General features: G+C 38.3%; 2 protein-coding genes and 1 pseudogene across 2 annotated transcripts in view; all 3 read left to right on the top strand.

Moving 5' to 3' along the window:
• The window catches only part of LOC133521813 (cilia- and flagella-associated protein 52), a 355058-nt gene that overhangs the window by 225093 nt on the left and 110295 nt on the right, over positions 1 to 19670 (top strand). The window lies entirely within an intron of this gene.
• LOC133521819 (uncharacterized) overlaps positions 1 to 19670 on the top strand; it is a 145626-nt gene that overhangs the window by 22221 nt on the left and 103735 nt on the right. The window lies entirely within an intron of this gene.
• Positions 1572 to 6510, top strand: LOC133521800 (uncharacterized; annotated as a pseudogene).

Raw genomic sequence — 19670 nt, 5'->3', positions numbered from 1 at the left:
CACGATACATCACAACATCGAAGTTTAGCGTATCCTTTACCCTCCACCGGGCCAGCGGGGGGGCCAGAAGGAGTTGATGATGATGACGCTGCGGCCGGTAATACACAGGTCGCGCCGAGTGAGACACAGCCAAATATTGTAATGAACCCGCCCGCGGCAGGTCAAGCAACTCCGGAGTTACTGGTGGCTAACCGCCCAACAAGAACACGGTTCCCACCAATAAGATATGGATGGTCATAAGAAATACTATAATTCGTAGGAAGTTTTTTTTTTAATTGTGTATTATGTCATAGGTTAATTGCATGAAACATGGCCCTTCAGGCGAATACTAGAGCTAAATACCTAAATTAGTTTTGTTTTATCTTTTAATTGAGTAAAATACATTATTTAATTGGTACTTTGTAATTCTCTTTCTCCCATTGTATACAAGTAATTAAATACCTAACTACCAATTAATACGTAATATGTAATCAGTACAATAAATCAATAATAACCGAGTTGTAAGAACCGAACTAATAACGCAGGGTCAACAGGAAAACATGTGGTTCTTCACATGATGTAATCTTGGTTTAATAATAAGCACAAAATAAGTACATGTATATCCGCCAATAAGTCCAATTAGACTGTTAGTGTTTAAATCTTTTTGGTACTACGCGTCAATGTCCATAAATGATGGTACTTAATGGTTACGTTAATGACAAAGAAAATTATTGTAAACTTAGGGTGAAGGTGATAATAAGTAGTTAGGTAACATCATTTTTCTAAATGTATACCTACTTAGTTGTACATCATTAACTTTTCTCGTAATTTTAGTCTATAGTGTGTCTTATGTTAATAACGTAATTTAATAGCTGTATATGTTTTCCCCCCTCACGTAGGTAGCACACTATACTTCACTTTAGGGGTGGTTTTAGAATAAGGGTGAAGGTGTTATATATGGGTATATTCATATATTTGTAAGAAGTGGGTAGCAGTCGCGTAATAAATACTTGTCGAGCAACACGTCTTTTATTTAACAAATACATTGTACTCCTCAAAATATGACACTTTTGTTCAATAACTTTTAAAAATTATGAAGTGTTTATATTGTTATTTTTCATACAAAATAAATATTGTTTTCAATTTACGCCTTCATCGTTGTGATTGACGTTACTTGTCACGCTTTAAACCTAGGCTTTAAACCGCCCTTAATATACAATGTACTATTATTTAAATCAATTACTAGTTAAAATATATTAAAAGGAAATATATATTAATTACTTATATTTCAATGACAACAACCATCGTACAACTTTGGACAAATGTAGTCAGAATTTTATTTATTGCTCCTGTTACAGGCTACACCCGGTATACATTTGTATTTGAACCTATATAGCGCTAATGACGACACGTTGTCGTTTTGCTTCTACGAAAGATTTCCTCTACACACCGGGAAATCTATGTTATCAGCTACGACGTAGCGCTACGACCGTAGCTTAGCGGTGAAATCATTTAAAGTATTGAAATATAATATTTTTTTGCTAAATATTATTAATAATATTAAATAAATAAATATTATAGGACATTGTCATATAATTAGCATGTGGAGGGTAAAATAAAAACCAGTCTCAAAGCAGCGCTCGTCTTTAACTTACGTTCCCTGTGCCCTTGCATACTGAACATGGCGCAGCCGGTTTTTAAAATTTACTAATTCATAGTCAATAGTGTTATTCGAAGTAGAAGTGATAAGATATAACTGTAATAAAAACGTAAAAGTGAAAGTGCTATGCAATATAAAAGCTAAAATAATTACCAAGTACAATGGAAGCCATTTTGCAACCACCGCCGCCGTTTATATTTGAAAATAATCTTGTAAATGTGACATCTGGTAATTTAAGTAAAGAGTGGGACAAATGGAAAAAGAGTTTTAAAATTTACTATGCAGCGTGTGAAATCGGCAAGAAAGATGTGATAGTGCAGATAAATATTTTGCTTCACGTCATTGGTGATCGGTGCAGAGACGTGTACGATCAATTTACGGATAAAACAAAATGTGATACGGTAGACAAAGTGTTGGAGAAATTTGATTGTTTTTTTTTTTCCAAAGAAGAATTTAACGATCGAACGTCACAGATTTTTTACACGCGATCAGAGTGAATTCGAGTCCGTGGAACAGTACGTGTTCGAATTAAATAAAATGGCAGTGAAATGTGAATTCAAAGACCTGTGCCAAGACTTAGTGCGAGATAGATTGATATGTGGAATAAGAGATGGATCGCTACGGGAACGCTTGTTAAGGGAACCTGATTTGACTTTAACGAAGGCTGTAGAGATAGGTAATTTGGCAGAATTATCCCGAGCACAAGCTGTGACCTTGAAATCGGAGAGCACTGAGCATCACCACGTTCAAGAAATTTCGAATGAAAATCAGGGTACTAACTCACAAGTGAAGGAGATTGATGCCATACGAAAAGACCGCCGTTTTTCTCGAGGGCAGCGGTCAAGGTCATCGCGCGCGCGATCGGGCGGACAATGGTCGCGCCCATGTCCGTCGCGGCAGCAAGAGTATCATCAGGACTCGCGTGGTGCTAGAGGTAGCCTACCTACTTCACACTACCGTGAGGAGAGAAAGTGGCACAATACGCCGATGTATCGTGGTTGTCTACAATGTGGTGGAGTTCATCCGAAGTTTAAATGCCCGGCATATGGACAGCAATGTTTAAGTTGTAAGAAATTGAATCACTACTCGAGAATGTGTGGAATCTATGAGGTGCGCGAGGACTCTTCCGATCAGGTAAATAAACAAAAGGGTGTAAAGAATGATGATTTTCTAGAGAGTTTACAAATTTGTGGTACAAACATAACTTTCAAGCTAGACACCGGTGCTGACGTAAATGTACTTCCTGTAAGTAGGTTAAAAGAATTAAACATTCGTGAGTCTGATTTGACTAAAACGTCCCTAAAATTGGAAGCTTATTCAAGGGGTCAGTTAAAAGTGGTAGGTAAATGTTATCTAAAAGTCACGCATAAATCTAATGTATATATTTTACGATTTGTTGTCGTTGACACAGATTCGGTGCCGATACTAGGTAAGTATTCATGTCGGGAGCTTAAATTGGTTAAGAGAGTATACACGATAGAAAAGAAAAGTGAAATTTTAGATGAATATCCAGACGTCTTTGTTGGTGTGGGTTGTTTGCCAGGAAACTACAAAATTAGACTAAAAGATGACGTCAAACCAGTAGTCCATTCACCTAGGAAATTACCGGTAGCATTAAAAGATAAAATCAAAAATAAGTTGGAAGAAATGCAGGAACAGGGCATTATTGCCAAGGTTGAGCGCCCCACGGATTGGGTGAACAGCATGACGGTGGTAAAAAAGCCTAATGGCGACCTGCGGATATGTTTGGATCCCCAGGACCTTAACAAGGCTATTCGGCGTGAGCATTTTAAGTTGCCAACCTTAGAAGAAATAACTTCTAGTTTATCAGGAGCTAAGTACTTTAGTACCTTAGACGCAAAACACGGATTCTGGCAAGTGGCACTACATGAGTCGAGTACGGATTTATGTACATTTAATACGGCTTTCGGCAGGTTCAAGTTTCTCAGAATGCCGTATGGCATCTCGTCTGCATCAGAGGTATTTCATAGGAAACTATATGAGCATTTTGAGGACATCGAGGGGGTAATTCTTTTTGTCGATGATTTATTAGTATACGCAAACTCAAAAGAAGTTCATGATCAGAGACTTAGGGCAGTACTCGAGAGGTGCAGGGAAATAAATATTAAGTTAAATCGCCAGAAGTGTAAAATTGGATTAAACGAATTAAAATATCTAGGGCATAAAATCACCCATGCTGGGATAAAGCCAGATGATAGTCATATATTAGCTATAAAAAACCTCCCGAGGCCACAAAATACAAAAGACGTCGAACGATTTTTAGGACTAGTTACATATGTAGGTAGATTTGTTCCAAACCTATCAGAGAAAACATTTCTTTTACGAGATTTATTAAAAAAATCTGTAGAATGGCATTGGGATTATCAACACCAAGAATGTTTCGATAAAATAAAGGAATGTTTGACTAATCCACCGGTACTACAATATTACAGTCTAGATAAGCCGGTAGTTATCTCGGTAGATGCGAGTAAACACGGGTTAGGTTGCTGTTTACTTCAAAATGACCTACCAGTCTCGTATGCTTCAAAGTCCCTGTCAAAGGCCGAACAATCGTATGCTCAGATCGAGAAGGAGTTATATGCGTGTGTTTATGCGTGTGAAAGGTTTTATAGCTATATATACGGGCGAAGTGACGTTACGATAGAAACAGATCACAAACCGTTAATTAGCATCGTAAATAAACCGTTAGCAAACGCACCTGCGCGATTACAACGAATGTTATTGAGACTTCAACCATATACCTTTAAACTTGTTTACAAGCCGGGCAAGTACTTATTCATCGCTGACGCACTATCCCGTGCAGTTGCACCGGGCGCGAGCGAGAACTCCGTTCCACGCGACTATCTCGAGGCGCAGGCGCAGGTGTGTGCGCTTACCACGTCAAATCCACTCACAGATTCACATTTTTTAGAAATACAAAAATATACTAAGCAGGATGAAGAGTTACAGCAACTAATTAAAGTTATTAAGTCTGGATGGCCGACACATAAAAATAAAATAAATGCGTTATTAAATCCCTATTGGGATGTGCGGGATGAACTCACCCTTGCCTTTGGAATAGTTTGGAAAGGAAACCGCGTTGTGATTCCTAAATGTATGCGTACAGAGATGCTCCAAAAAGTCCATATAGGCCATTTAGGTATAGAAAAATGTCGATTAAGAGCTCGTGAAATTATGTACTGGCCCAATTTAAATTCCCAATTATTAGACTATTTGTCGCGTTGCCAGGCATGCCTCACTTATAGAAAGAAAAATAGTAAGGAGCCCCTCATACCACACGAAGTGCCCAAGCGGGCGTGGAGCAAAGTAGGTGTAGATGTCTTTCACTATGGCGGGAAATCGTTTTTATTACTAATAGATTATTACAGCAAATTTGCAGAGGTAGTAAAACTAAAATGCTTAAGAACCGAATATGTCATCAATAAAATAAAAACTATTTTTAAAAGGCACGGTATTCCCGAAATACTTATGAGTGATAATGGCCCAGAGTTTAACTCGAATAGCTTTAAACAGTTTTCCAAAGAGTGGTCATTTCAGCATGTGACGTCATCACCTGGGTTTTCTCAGTCGAACGGTCAAGTCGAGCGATTCGTACAGGTGTTCAAAAACATGATGCGTAAAACTACGTTTGATAACACAGATTTGAACCTAGCTTTACTGGAATACGCAAACACTCCCATTTCATCTAGTCTTCCATCCCCGGCGGAATTACTTTACAACAGGAAATTAAGAAGTATAGTTCCATGTTCACCTATTTTATTAAGGTCAAGAGTACAGAAAGATGTTGTCAAAAACTTGAAGGCCCGCCAATACAACCAGAAAATTTATTATGATAAGGGAGCTCGACAATTATCAGAGTTATACATAGGTCAAAAAGTGAAGGCTAGACATAATGATTCTTGGAAGGCTGGCACGATACTGAAAAAGCTGAGTTTTAGGTCTTACATTGTTAAATTACAGTCAGGGACAGAGGTAAGACGAAACAGAAAACACATAATTGTCGATTCACAGTTTAGGGTTGATAATGAATTGCCGCGCGCAAATTATGATGACATAATTATAGGTAATGATAACGCACAGCTGATCAGTGCGCCTACGTGTTCCCTTGCCCCCGCGCAGTCCCCGCCGCACTCGCTCAGCACCGGTTCTAACGTTCGCAATGTTCCCATAAACAATACTTACTGTACTACTCGTTCCGGCAGGGAAGTACGACCTCCTGATCGGTGGGGATTCCCAGCCACATCATGAAGGGTGAACTACATGCAGTGAATCTAATCCCGGCGCAATTTGTCAATGAACAATGAATTCAAGTTTAGATTGTTTTAACAGTCAAGTATAGGAAATCAATTGCATGTCTTTGTAATGTTTAACTTATGTATCTTAAATTGAATTTTTAATATAGTTAAGTACGTAAATTTTAACATATGTATATAATTTATTTTTACCAATGTCAGAATCTTACCTGGAAATGAATTGAAATGCATTTTTTATTGTAATTTTTTTTACCACTTTAATGATTCTACCTGCCAATGAATTGTAATGTATTTTTATTATTTACACCAATGATGTTTTATATATATATATTTTTTTTTTTTTTTAATAGTAAGGAGATTACAGATAAAACTTATTGCATGTTCAGAAACGAATGTATTAATAGTCAATAAGTAAATAATTTATGTCAACTTATATTTTATGTTACGCGTAAAATTTTACTCAGTCATAATTTATATTTAAGCGATTGTTACGTGTAATGGTCTGTATTTTTTTTTCTTCTCTTTTTCTGTTTTTGAAAAAGGGAATTGTCATATAATTAGCATGTGGAGGGTAAAATAAAAACCAGTCTCAAAGCAGCGCTCGTCTTTAACTTACGTTCCCTGTGCCCTTGCATACTACACAAATTGAGTAAGTCCCACAGTAAGCTCAATAAGGCTTGTGTTGAGGGTACTTAGACAACGATATATATATAATATATAAATATTCATATTTATTTCGTAAATGCATGATACATTTATTTATTTAACCTTAATTTTTACGCCTTAAATTTTCTGTTTCTTATGAACAAAATAATGTTTAGATTTTAACAAAACTATAGAAAATAATAAGCTTTGCAGGCTAATTTATCGGAAACAATTCAAAAAGAGATTTCAAAGCCCGAATATCGCGCCCATAGATGCCCTGCCCTTAATAACGAAAGCGATCAAAGTTTGCACTAAACTGTTATGTATCCGTTACATTGTCTGTGGGGGTGGGTTCGTTTCCGGCTTGATTCAGAACGCTCAAACATGGCGGATTAAAGGCCGAACCACAACACAGAATACATAATAGTACTACCGTAAGTACAAAAATCCCTTCCTATAAAATCGAACAACCCTGTCTTGTCCATTCTGTCCTGTCACGGTCGCCATGTACGGATGGCATCAGGGAGGATGTAAATCAAACAAATGTTAGGCTCGAACTGAACGGTATTAAGTACTAAGCACGATTATATAGTGTACATAAAGTTTAATATATTTAAGCGTTCATGACTTACCACTACAGTTCGACAGAAATTCAGGGACGAATCATACATGTCGTCCCTTTCTAATGTATGGCACTATCCCTTTCGTCTGTTTAGGGGTTGTCAAGTTTGCGCGCTGCCAACCTCTAGCAACGCCATAGACTATATAATTTATAATAATATTCGCTTAAGTCATTATATTATCTTATTTGTGGTCATTGCAACGCCTTGCCGAACGGAGCTGAGCGCCCGAAAGATCCAGTGTCACCCCACTGACTATAGGTTATATAAAATTAAGTCTTTCGCAACTCAAAAACCGCTACAATACGTAAACCGTAATAAAAACGTACACGATCAAAGTGAAAACATTGTTTACGAGACTGTTTTACAAAGTAAACGATGGCTGAAAGACGTAGTACTTGATCTAGAGAGTTCAATGAATTGGGGTCAGGGCGTACCTGCATTCAATTCTGTTGCAAATGTGAGGTCTAATTTAACCCACAGTTTTTTTTATTTAGATCCCTACGGTTCTAGAAATGGGCTCCAGTATTAGTCTTATATTATTAGTGTGTGGCCATGGTACCCATAAGACTTGACAATTCGTGGACTAATATTATCAGACTAATAGGGACCGTGCGCGTTGGAGGGTCTGCCATCTTATCCGTCATATACGTCAAGTGTTTTCTTGTGCATAGTAGGTTCTGCCATCTTGTGGGCTACATCGGAACAATAATCATCACATTTACGCCTCGCGCCAAAAATCTGACGGCTCCTGTGCTGCCGCCTACAGTTCATGCACGCTCCCTTATAGCCCTAGGTGTCAAAACATGCACGCTGGCTATTATAAACTGTGCCAATGCGCACAAGCAAACAAATGCTGATCCAAAATAACAGACCAAAGACAATGTGAGAAAGGTCACGTAGCGTTTACGGCTGTTTTAAATGTAATTACAGATAAAATCTGCTATCTTTGAACTTTTATAGGCAATGCAATCAAGAAAATAAGAACGTTAAATGTGGCGAACTTTGTTCACGGCTTTGAGGGAACTACATCGATTAATGTAAAGAGCGGTCTTGTTTAGCCGATTTGATGAGAGCTGTCCTATGGTTTAACGTATGGCTGATTAACAATAATGCAATACAAGCCAAATTCTAGTCTCTTTATTCGTTTATAAATTATATCAATTTCGGCATTACTTTTTTAAAGTTGTTATTGCTTAAGTGGTTATTTAGAGATAAGTCCGCCTGTTGTTACCTATACCTTTTCATACTTTGTACCATTTTTAGGGTTCCGTACCAAAACGGGACCCTATAGTATGTATTTCTGTTGCCGCTATAACAACAAATACTAAAAAGTACGGAACGCTCGGTGTGCGAGTCCGACTCGCACTTGTCCGGTTTTTTGTAGTGTGCAATAAAGCATTTTACTATTATTACTACTTAGTTCCCTGCTACCCGAAGGTTGCCTGAAAAAAGGCGATTTGACGATAAGACCGCCTGTTGTTACGTAGTCTTAAATCTGTATTTCATTTTCTGTAATTTTAACTTGAAAGTGAAAGTAAGGTGAAGCTTACAATGAAACATCGTTGCAGATTCTGCGTTTGCTGTCTAAAGTAACTTCATATTCAGCTCACGTTACTTTTTTTTAAGCCATTTAATTCCTTAATAATACATTTCATAATTAAATTAATAAATAATACATTAATAAATTAAATTAAATTAAATATTATCAAACTAATTTACATGCATTTTCAAATCAGTGATAATTTTATACAATAAGTTTAGTCATTTTTTATTATTAAGGACCTCTTGACGAGTAAAGGCCTCCTCCATTTTACTCCACATTCCCCTGTCTTGGGCTATTGTTACCCAATCGTCGCTGGCAAACATTTTTAATTCTTCGGTCCATCTTTCGAGTGGGCGGCCTGACTTTCTTTTACCGGGAGGTCCCGCCCATGTAGTGACTCTTTTTGTCAATTTTTTGTTGTTCATTCGTGCCATGTTACTTACTTACTAATACTTACATGGCTGGCGCGATGACCCAAAATGAGTCTAGGCCCCCAACACAAGAGCACGCCACTTTGCTCGGTTCAGAGCGGATTCACGCCAGCTTTCGCCGACGTCGACCTCACGGAGACACACTCTACACGCTCACGTAGTAATAGTTTTTGCAATATTTCTAGGGGCCGAGAGCGTAATTCTCCAGAATGGCGGCCGTTCCGGCGACGAGGTAATTGTCACATTTTACGACCGACCTAAGTGTCCGTTCGATTGAAACAAGCAATATACGAGGCTGTCTGGATAAAGTTAAGTCATTTTATTGTTCGCGTGTTTAATGTAGACATCGCCAAGTTAAGAATCAAAAGCTAATTTTTACGCTGCACCCTTACAGACGCAATAATACACACTTTAAATTAAACTCGCGTTTTGTCCTATAATATACATAAATAAATAAATATTATAGGACATTATTACACAAATTGACTTAAGTCCCACAGTAAGCTCAATGAGGCTTGTGTTGAGGGTACTTAGACAACGATTTATATAATATATGAATATTTATAAATACTTAAATGCATAGAAAACCCCCATGACTCCGTGTAAATATCCGTGCTCATCACACGAATAAATGCCCTTACCAGGATTTGAACCCGGGACCATCGGCTTCATAGGCAGGGTCACTACCCACTAAGCTAGACCAGTCGTCTATATATGTATGTATATTTTTATTATTAGTGTTGCGTGTCGTGCCGTTTACAATAAACATTAAACGATAGATCAATTTTTTTTTACCCCGAACATTTAAGGTAGAAGTACTAGTGCTCGACGCTGCACTAGTCCTCGACATGGGCACTTTATGTCAAAGTGACAAGGATTAAGTTCGAATACAGAAAAATCTTCGTTGTTCAAATTTAACCTATATTTCTATGACATAAAGTGCCCATGTCGGTGATTAGTGCAGCGTCGAGCAATAGTACTTTTACCTTATATAAACTAAGATCGGGTAGTACACTGTTAAATAATTAATAGAATCAGGCGTCACTTTGCGGAAGTCCATACTAATTTAAATAAAAATACTTTGCTTATCCGCGAAAAGATCACGTGCTAGTCAATCAGTGCTAACCCGGTATACTTACTTGCGTATTTTTACATGCAATTAATGTTCCCACCGCAAAAATAAATACGTAAAAAATATAACAACCCAGCATCAAAAGTACAAAACTCGACACGTGTTTCGCCTCTCTACGAGGTATCTTCAGGAGATGCTGGAGATGTTGACGTTCCGTCGTCCGACAACTGAATGAGCTGTCTAGAAATATGCCTCACCATTCTAAACAGCTCATTCAGTTGTCGGACGTCTTTTATTGTAGTGTCCACATAAGAGATCTTCACTTTATGGGACTAATTTACCATCTCTAAAATTTTGTACCTAGCTTACCTAGTATATCTTACTATATACAAGGTGCCCGTGAGCATTGCGAGATATTTTAACTAAGCATTCCTGGTAATATTTAGAGGCTTGGTAGGCCTAGTTTCAGAGATAATTAAATGTTTTTCGAAATCATTCTTTCGCCATAAGTCGGTACAAAACACATTTTTGCGGTATTGCCACTTTGAGGTCTAGTCAGGACATACCTATTTTTTTTTCAATTTTTTCAATTCAATTCAATATTTTAATTCGAATAATACAATCCATATTAGTGTTAGTACATAGCACAGTAAAACTTATAAATCTATGTTAGTGACACCTATAACAACAAACAAAAATAAAAATAATAATAAACATTAATTAAAAGCGGCGCGGTGCGGCGAGCGGCGGCGCGTGCAGCCGTACCCAGCGCGCGAACAAAGGCGAGTCCCAGCGCTGCGCCAGCACGCTTACAATACTGTTTGGGCTACCGCGAAGACGGTTTAGTAATGACGCACACCGCTTTCTAACTATTGCGTCAAAACTATCAGTGTGCGCCTCAGCAAACATAGTTGACGCACTGCAGTAACGCGGCAGCCCAAACAGCACTCTAAACGCGTTATTGTATTGCACGCGCAGTGCGTTGTATGCCCGCTGCGTGAAATTGACCCACAGATTGCACGTGTAGAATGTTTGGCAGTATGCTTTAAAAAGCGTTAACTTCACTTCAGTACTACAACGAGCAAATCTGCGGGCCAGCATGTTACTACGAACACACAACGCCCTGCGCTCCCTCTCCATGTCATCATTATCTGACATGTTTTCTGTTACCCAGTGGCCAAGGTACTTAAACTTCTGTACAACTTTTAAAGCGGTACCACAAAGGGTAACAGGTGTCATTTTGTATGATTTTGGTCCGGCTTTAAATTGCATTACCTCGCTTTTCGAGGTATTGTACCTCAACCCATGGGCAACTGCATATGATTCACATGTCTTCACCAATCTCTGCAGTGCACCAACCGAGGGGCTCAGCAGCACCATATCATCCGCGTAGCTGAGGTTATTAACACACACCCCGTCTACGTGACATCCGACATAGGTACTGCTGAGCTCCTCGATTAGCTCGTTCATGTATAGATTGAACAGCTTAGGTGAGCTCAACCCCCCTTGCCTAACCCCGCAGTTCATCCTATACACGTCAGAGTGCACGCCGGCCCATTTTACAGTATTCGACTGGTGGCCGTACCAATATTTAAATAAAGCTGTGACCTCACGAGGTACGCTGGTACGTTCGCGTAACTTATGCCATAGCTTGTCATATGCCACCATGTCAAAAGCTTTTGACAGATCCAAGAAGCAGGCGAAGACTGGCGTCTTACGAGTGGTGTAGTAATGGACAGTCTGCTTGAGACACAACACTGCGCTTTCAGTAGATAAGCCCGGCCTAAAGCCAAACTGAGCATCATGAATGTTCAAATGGTTTCCCAGCACGTCGTCAAGCAAACCATCCAGTACCTTAGCCACAATCGTGGCAAGCGATATAGGCCTGTAATTGGATATGTCAGAAGCGTCTCCCGTTCTATTCTTTACAATAGGAACTACAATAGTATGCATTAAATCTTCCGGCAAGTAACTATGGCTAATACACATGTTAAAGAAAAGAGATAGAACTCTAGGCAGGTGACTTCCAGCGTACTTGAGATGCTCGACACTGAGGCCATCGTGGCCTGGAGATTTCCCTCTAACCATGTATTTAATCTTAGAAGCCACTTGCTTCGCTGAGAATCTTATACTGGGAGTTACCACTTGGTCCTCCGTCTCGAGCGTCTCTGTTGACTGGGGTAGCGGTGAAGTAACAGTAAAATGGTCTTTAAAAGCGTTAGCAATACCGCTCAATTCGTGTATGCCAGCCACGCTCACCGGAAGACTCGACTTAATGTTGAATTTGTTAGTGTTTTTCCAAAATTTGTTAAAATCTCTATTCGTATGGTTTTTAGCTAAGATGTCCATTTTAATATCTTGTTCGTGCTCTTGGCAGTATTTAAGCTTTGATTTAAATACCTTTTTCGATTCGTGCATTTTATCATAAACAAACCCATAAGCTGGTTTACCGTACGATATCCACCATAAGTACCAAAACCGAGCCTCACGGTGAGCGTCGCTGACATATCTATTCCAACCTGTTATGTGCCTACGTTTTTTATAAGCAGTGCTGTTATGACTAAGCTCAGCACCCTCCTTTAGAACAGATATAATATTTAAGTACATATTTTGCAGAACCTGCTTGTGCGAGTCATCATAGCACATTTTATCGGCACAGTCACAAAACTCGGCAGGAAAATTTACATTTCTAAATTTCGAGTTACAATAATTTGTAAAGTTTTCGATTTGTACACAATCTCTTTCACCCCAAACTACTTTACTACGCGTAAATTGTGGAATACAAATTTTAGGTTTAACTAAATTATAATTGCATTCAATTAACAATGGATAATGATCGGACCAGTAAACGTTATGTAACACTGACACATTAAGTACCGCGGGACGCGCTGCATTAGTCACCACACAGTGGTCCAGCCAGCGCTTGCAACCGTGCGCCTCACTGATGTACGTAAACGTGTCCGTTGGTAACATCTGCATATCTACACATTCCCAGCATTGTTCACTACAAAAGTTTAGCAATTCATTAGAGAATAACTCACCGGGGTGGGCATTGAAATCTCCGAGCACAAACACCGATTCCACGTCATTACTTTCAATTATTGAGTGTATTTCACCTAAACATTGAGTAAACTCAATTAGATTTTCTGTTGAATCCGTTGGCATGTACACTGACATCACAATCACCGAGCGGTCATTAAGTAATATTTTAATAGCCGAGAGTCGCACACTATTACACTTAATCACTGATACACACGGGAAGGAAGTTCGGTTCCACAAAATTGCTGTTCCGCCATACGGTCGACCTACAAGTATTTTGGTCGATGAATCCACAGCAGATTTGCCAGTAAATGCAAAGCCGTCATCTATACTCCCAAGAAAAGAGAGATTATGCTCCATAAGCCATGTTTCTTGTAAACAAATTATATCAGCTGTGCGACATAACTTACGCACGCAGTCCACTGATCGCACAATATTCCTGCAATTAAAACTTATGAATTTAGACGTATAATCCATTATAATTTATTTATTTATTTTTGACTACCAAATTCACCACGGCTATTTTCATTTTTATTCTTGAAATCGATAAAGCGTCGAAATGCAATACCCTCTGGCCAGAAGTCGTCGTGCAGGAAAATATTTAGTTTATGCTTGGGGACGTAAACTTTAAATGCGTTATATTCCTTCTGCCTTCTCATATTAATTTTCTCCAGAGTAACTGCGATATTCGTTTGGCTCTTTATATACTCCAAAATGTCATTCATGGCCGTGTCCTTCGCTACGTCGTATATATAAATAGGGACCTTAATATCGGCTGCTTTAAATTTCGTATGGGGGGTGGTTGTGGCTTTTCCTCTATTTCCAATAAATTTATTTTTAAGTCTATTTCTTTCAATCATTTTCCATTGTTCATCTTTGGTCTGAGGTTTCCATTCACCTCGCTTGGCTACTTCCGAATATAGTGAGGACTCGGGCAATTTTTGTTCGGCGACCGCGGCGCCCGTGTGTCTCACTAACACCGCAGATGCAGGTAAATCGCACTGCTTAGAGGGCGATAAACAGCTGTTACCTGATTCATGCATAATTTGTTTGTTATCAGTTCGCTCGTTAATAGTAATAGCCGACGGGGCAGAATCTTTAGCAGTTGATAGCTCACATGGTAACGGTCGAAGTTTCATCACCGAATGGATTATTTCCCTACCCTCTTGTAATTTATTACAGTCATCTTTTCCGATTTCGGGAGACATTTCCACTGATGGGCGCTGCATTTCCTTAGGTGATAAACTTTCATTACACGAGTGGGGCAAACCCATGGGACCACTATGATAGTCAAAACTGCTAGCTAAACACGCACCTCGCTTGCTGTTTACATTTTGACAATAATTATTTACCAACGACGCTGATTTAAAATCGTCGAGTTCTTTTTTCAATAGATCTAACTCCTCCTTTGTGGCACTTTGTTCTTGTATTTGCTCGATGCTATTGCGCATATTAGCTATTTCTTTAAGAATTCTTGTAGCATCCAGATGCTCGAAAAGAACAGGTGGCAGTTTGTGCAGGTCTCGCGCTACAAAAATGGGTAGATGTTCAAAAACACTTTCTTTTAACAGACAAATAATATCTTCGATATTCCGGGCCGATTTGCCATCTCCCTTGCGTGTCACTAGTTTGGATGAGCTACTTACAGCTTCGAACAGCAAACTTTTTGCCTTGATAATATCAGATTCCGAAAAAGCGGTTACACATATGCGATTCAAGCTCGCCTCGTCCATGATATGCACTTTGTTGCTGATAAACGCAAGGATCTCGTCGATCACCACATTACATGATGCACATTTCACTGTTTTACACATTGTTTTTTTTTTTTTTTACTATCCACTAACTGCGTCAAAAGTACTTTAAACGTGCGCTTCCGCTCATGACCGCTTACCGGCGCGCGCGCTGCACGACTATTGATTGACATCGAAAAATTAAAAAAATGTATTCGAGAGGCTACCCCCAAATAAAAAAAACTTTTTAGTTAATTTTAGGTTGTGTTTATCAATAAAAATTACGTTTTATGTACAGGAGTGTTAAAAAAAAGGAAAAAAAAAACAAATTTTTTTTTTTGTCGAATTTCACAAAAAGTCATATAACATTTTTTGCTTCTGTTGCCATCAGGAATGCACCGTTAAAATCTCTCGCAATGCTCACGGGCACCTTGTATATGCCACAAAATACAAAAATCACAAACAAATGATTTTTTATTTGTTTGCCATTTTTCTCCCACTGCTGGAGAAAAGCTTTCTTTTCGTTCTTCTACGCATCCCTATCAAGGCAAAATTCGGCCAATCTTTTCTAAAGAAGTCAAGGTCGTGCCGCACTTTCCTGCGAGGTCTGCCGTGACCAAAATTACTGTAAATACCAAACTGAACAACCATCTCAATTTGCCAATTCCACCCTGCCCGGCCAACGTATCGTACCTGATATTGCAGGCCAATTTCCGCTGCGTATCGACTCCGTCCGTCATATTTGTCGACCCGTATCAGCTTGACAACCGTACTAATAGTAACGACAACGCCAGATTGGAGTGTTTGATCGTGGCAAAGTTGAGGCTTGTGCACAAATCACGCGAGGTTCGATAGGGGGGGAGGGGGGGAATAAGAAAACTTCACGTGTATTTTCTATGGTGAACGAAACTAAGAAAAAATCTCTACCACATACTTTTTCTCGGTTTTGTTAAACATAAATCTTCACTTGGCACTTCAAAATAACGAGTCGAAACAAGATTTACTCTATACAATACTATTTATCTTAAAATTAGGTCGAACGTAAAAATAAAAAAAAAATACACGTGAGGTTATGTGGGGGAGGGGGGGTTCGGCAAGAACCTCACCAAATATCACCAAGGGGGAGGGGGGGGGGTTAAAAAGTAGCCGAAAAAACCTCGTGTGATTTATGCACAAGCCCTTAAATGTGCTTGTAGTGAGATAATGACGAAGGACAAATGATGACACAATCACACAGAAAGGCTAGTGGCTAGTGTTTATAATCGTTGTCAGCATTCAGCCTAGGATATAGTCATACACGCACATTTTCCTGAAGTGAAATAAAATAATACTTTCGATCTTGAAACACTCAGGGCTTGACCAGAAGTCAAGTGATCGTTTATGGGGAGGGGGCGAGGGAATCAGAAATATTGATGAATATTTTCATTTAATTTATTTATTACAAAATATATAAGCATTAAAGTCAACAAAAACCAAGGCGCTTATATACTAGGACAATTTATAATAGGAATATACATTTATATAATCCGCAAAAAAATAAGACTCCTGTCATAAAAACTAAAATAAAATTAAATAAAGTAAAATGTCACAATACACATTATATTAAAAATTCATGTATTAATCATAAATAATTTTAAAATAAGTCCTTGCAAAAACTAAACACAATTATTATTTAAATAAATTAAAATATAACTAATGATCAAAAGGGTTCAAGTGGAAAGGGGGTTTAAGAACTGTAACGCTCTTACGGTAGATTTCGCTAGGGTCTCCTAGACCCTATGATGGGAAAATTTGCTGTCTATGGATCAGATCTTGGTGGCTTAGTTGGCAGAGCGCTGGAGTACAGATCCAAGGCCGTGGGTTCAAGTCTCACCCAAGGCAGTATTTTATCCATTTTTAAATTTATTCTAATTCATAATTCATTCATAATTCATAATTTTTTATTGCATGAAAGTGAGTACAAAAGGTGTTAGTATTTACAAAAGTTCATCACAATCTGCCGAGATCCAGCACGCAATATATATGTTATTGTACTAGTACCTATATAAGCTAAGCTTGAACACAAATACCCGGGGTCTATAATACGCCTTAACTTTAAGCGGTCAAAGCGTATAACTAATATTATAGTATTTTATGCAACAGTTGTATAAGAAGGGTCAAAAAAGGCGAGTGGCGTGAGTTACAATGTGAGCCGGAGCCGAAGGCGTAGGCGAACATTGTAAAGGAATACGCCACGAGAATTTTTTGACCTACTTATACAACGTTGCATACAATATTTTTCCTACGAGTCAACAAAAATAAATCTTAATTTAGGTAAACAAATTACAGCAAAAGTATATAGCCAAGACGCGCGAGCATACCTTGTTACGCGCCCGGCCCGCCCCGGGCCGCGGCCGGACGGTCGGCGACACCTCCTCGTAACTCATGAGGCCCTGGTACTTGCTACTTGCTAAATTAATTTTTTGGACAGTTTTTTCTCAATTTTGGCCACCGTAGCCTACGGAGACTAACAAGCAACGCTAAGCGGTCTTCGTAGTCTATGGGTGTTGCTATATTACGGGTGTCACATGCGTGTTTCTGACTTATGAAGTAATTATTTTTACTATGCAACCAAATGAATATTTTGTAAGTTGGCATCAATGCACTTAGTTTAAAACCGTATTCGTTTTGGTTTTGTTAGGTTGGTAGCCATTAATCGCAGTAACGTTATAGCGTATATAAGCACAAGAGCTTTTATGAGGAATAGACAATATAGACTTTTCTTGAAATCTTTTATGGATGTTCTTATATTCGTGTTAATGAATGCATAAATGACAGATAACAGTAGAGGAGTAGGAAAAAGTATCTTAAAGTTCGAAGTGGGCCGTTCATTCGCCAATAAAGTTCCCTGTTTCATATGTTCACCTCTCGTTTGCAACACAGGCGAACGGTAAACACAGTTCAAATTTATCTGCAACTACTCAAACAACGGGAACCCCGTCCACGGCGTAAACAACATTAACCGAGCTCACTTGACGGCCACGTGGGCGAAAACATACTTACATGAGTACCTGCGGTCCTAATGTCACTATATGATGTCATTGTAAATGTTTTATTGACTTGTAAAAGATCCCGTGAGGCCTAATTACAGATTTTTTATTTATTTAGAAATTTGAAAGCCCTCTATGGTGTGTTCAAGAACCGGGTTTATATTGGCATTTGAAAAAAAAGGAAAAAAAAACGAAAAATGTTTTATTTGTTAATAATACATGGTACAATTGTGAAGGTTGGAGTCTTCTAGTAAGTATAAAATACCTACCTATGTATATATTGCGGCAATAGGGTTGTGTCCAATGTTTTGAAACGCTCGTATTACGTTCTATATTAACTAAAAGTTGCCCTAAAATTCAACTTTTATACTAAAAACGGCTTTAAATATGTTAAATTAACAAAATATATTTTGACAGATGCTTTTGCGCCCAAAACGCTCTTTGAAAATTGTGTGACGTCACAGTTTACGGTTTGACACATAACTAATATTAACATACGCACGTAGAAGATACTAACTATCAACTGACATTTGTCATTTGTTGTTTATCGCCTAACTGTCAACAGTGTCAATCCGAGAGTTGTGACGTCATCAGAATCTTCAATGACGTTTCGAGTTTGGTCTCGTGACGTGTGCCAAAAGATATTTTAAATTCAACATTTACAAAAATATGGGCATTACAGGTCCCCTAAAAGTAGTTTAACATGTTCTTATAATCCAAAAAGATTATATTTTTTAAAGGATTAGGATACAATTCTGCCCTAAGATTTGTTGATGGAAACAACCCTATTGATCACACTGAGTATAAATGACATTTCATTTTGAATAAAACGCCATCTCAACTGATACCTACTAGATAAGAGGTCAAATCAAATTCCTTTCTTTTGCATTATGGAAGGTAAGGAATTATATCTCCATGTACCAAAAAAAAGTCATCAAAATACCTTAAATAGGTGGGGCTACGATACCTAGAACACTTAAAAAAAATCAAATCATAGACAGCGCACTTCACTCCGTCAAGAACCTAGGTACTTAGCTACTCAAGCGCTACTCTGGAGAGATTTGGAACTATTATTTATAGCTGGCAGCTGGACACTTTTGCAACAGTTCTACCGTAAGAAATTTCACTCCTTATAAATCCACACTCCATATTTTGCATGTTCGAAATTTGAATGTCTATTTGTGTATTTTTTTCTGGCCCTAATTTGGGTTTTTTTACGCATATATTTATTATAATATATATGCGTAAAAATATGGTCACTAATTTTAGTGATTTTATCAGCAGATAAGCAGGTATTATATACTCGAAGAATCGTTGCAAGTTCAAAATAAGAGTGGAGAAAGCCATCAGAGAACCTAGGTCACCTACGCACGATAGACTTAAATGGGTGGTAGATCTTCCACTTTGTCACTTCTACCTGTTGATAAAAAGAAAGTAAATTCATGTACGCCATAAAAAAAACAAAGTACAGTCGAGGAAATTGATTATTTAGCAGTTAACGTGTCACGTTACAATGGACGGCTCTTACCATAAGTATGTACAGCCAAATTTACTTGAACCGCAAGTTGCTAAAGAATCAATTTCCGCGACCGTACATCGAGAAAAAAGAAAACACAATACAAACATAAAACAAAAACATCGTATA

Source organism: Cydia pomonella, chromosome 10 (genome assembly GCF_033807575.1).
Source record: "Cydia pomonella isolate Wapato2018A chromosome 10, ilCydPomo1, whole genome shotgun sequence".
Classification (NCBI taxonomy): Eukaryota; Metazoa; Arthropoda; class Insecta; order Lepidoptera; family Tortricidae; genus Cydia; species Cydia pomonella.
The sequence above is the reverse complement of the archived record's forward strand: the minus strand, read 5'-3'. Positions and strand labels throughout refer to the sequence as shown.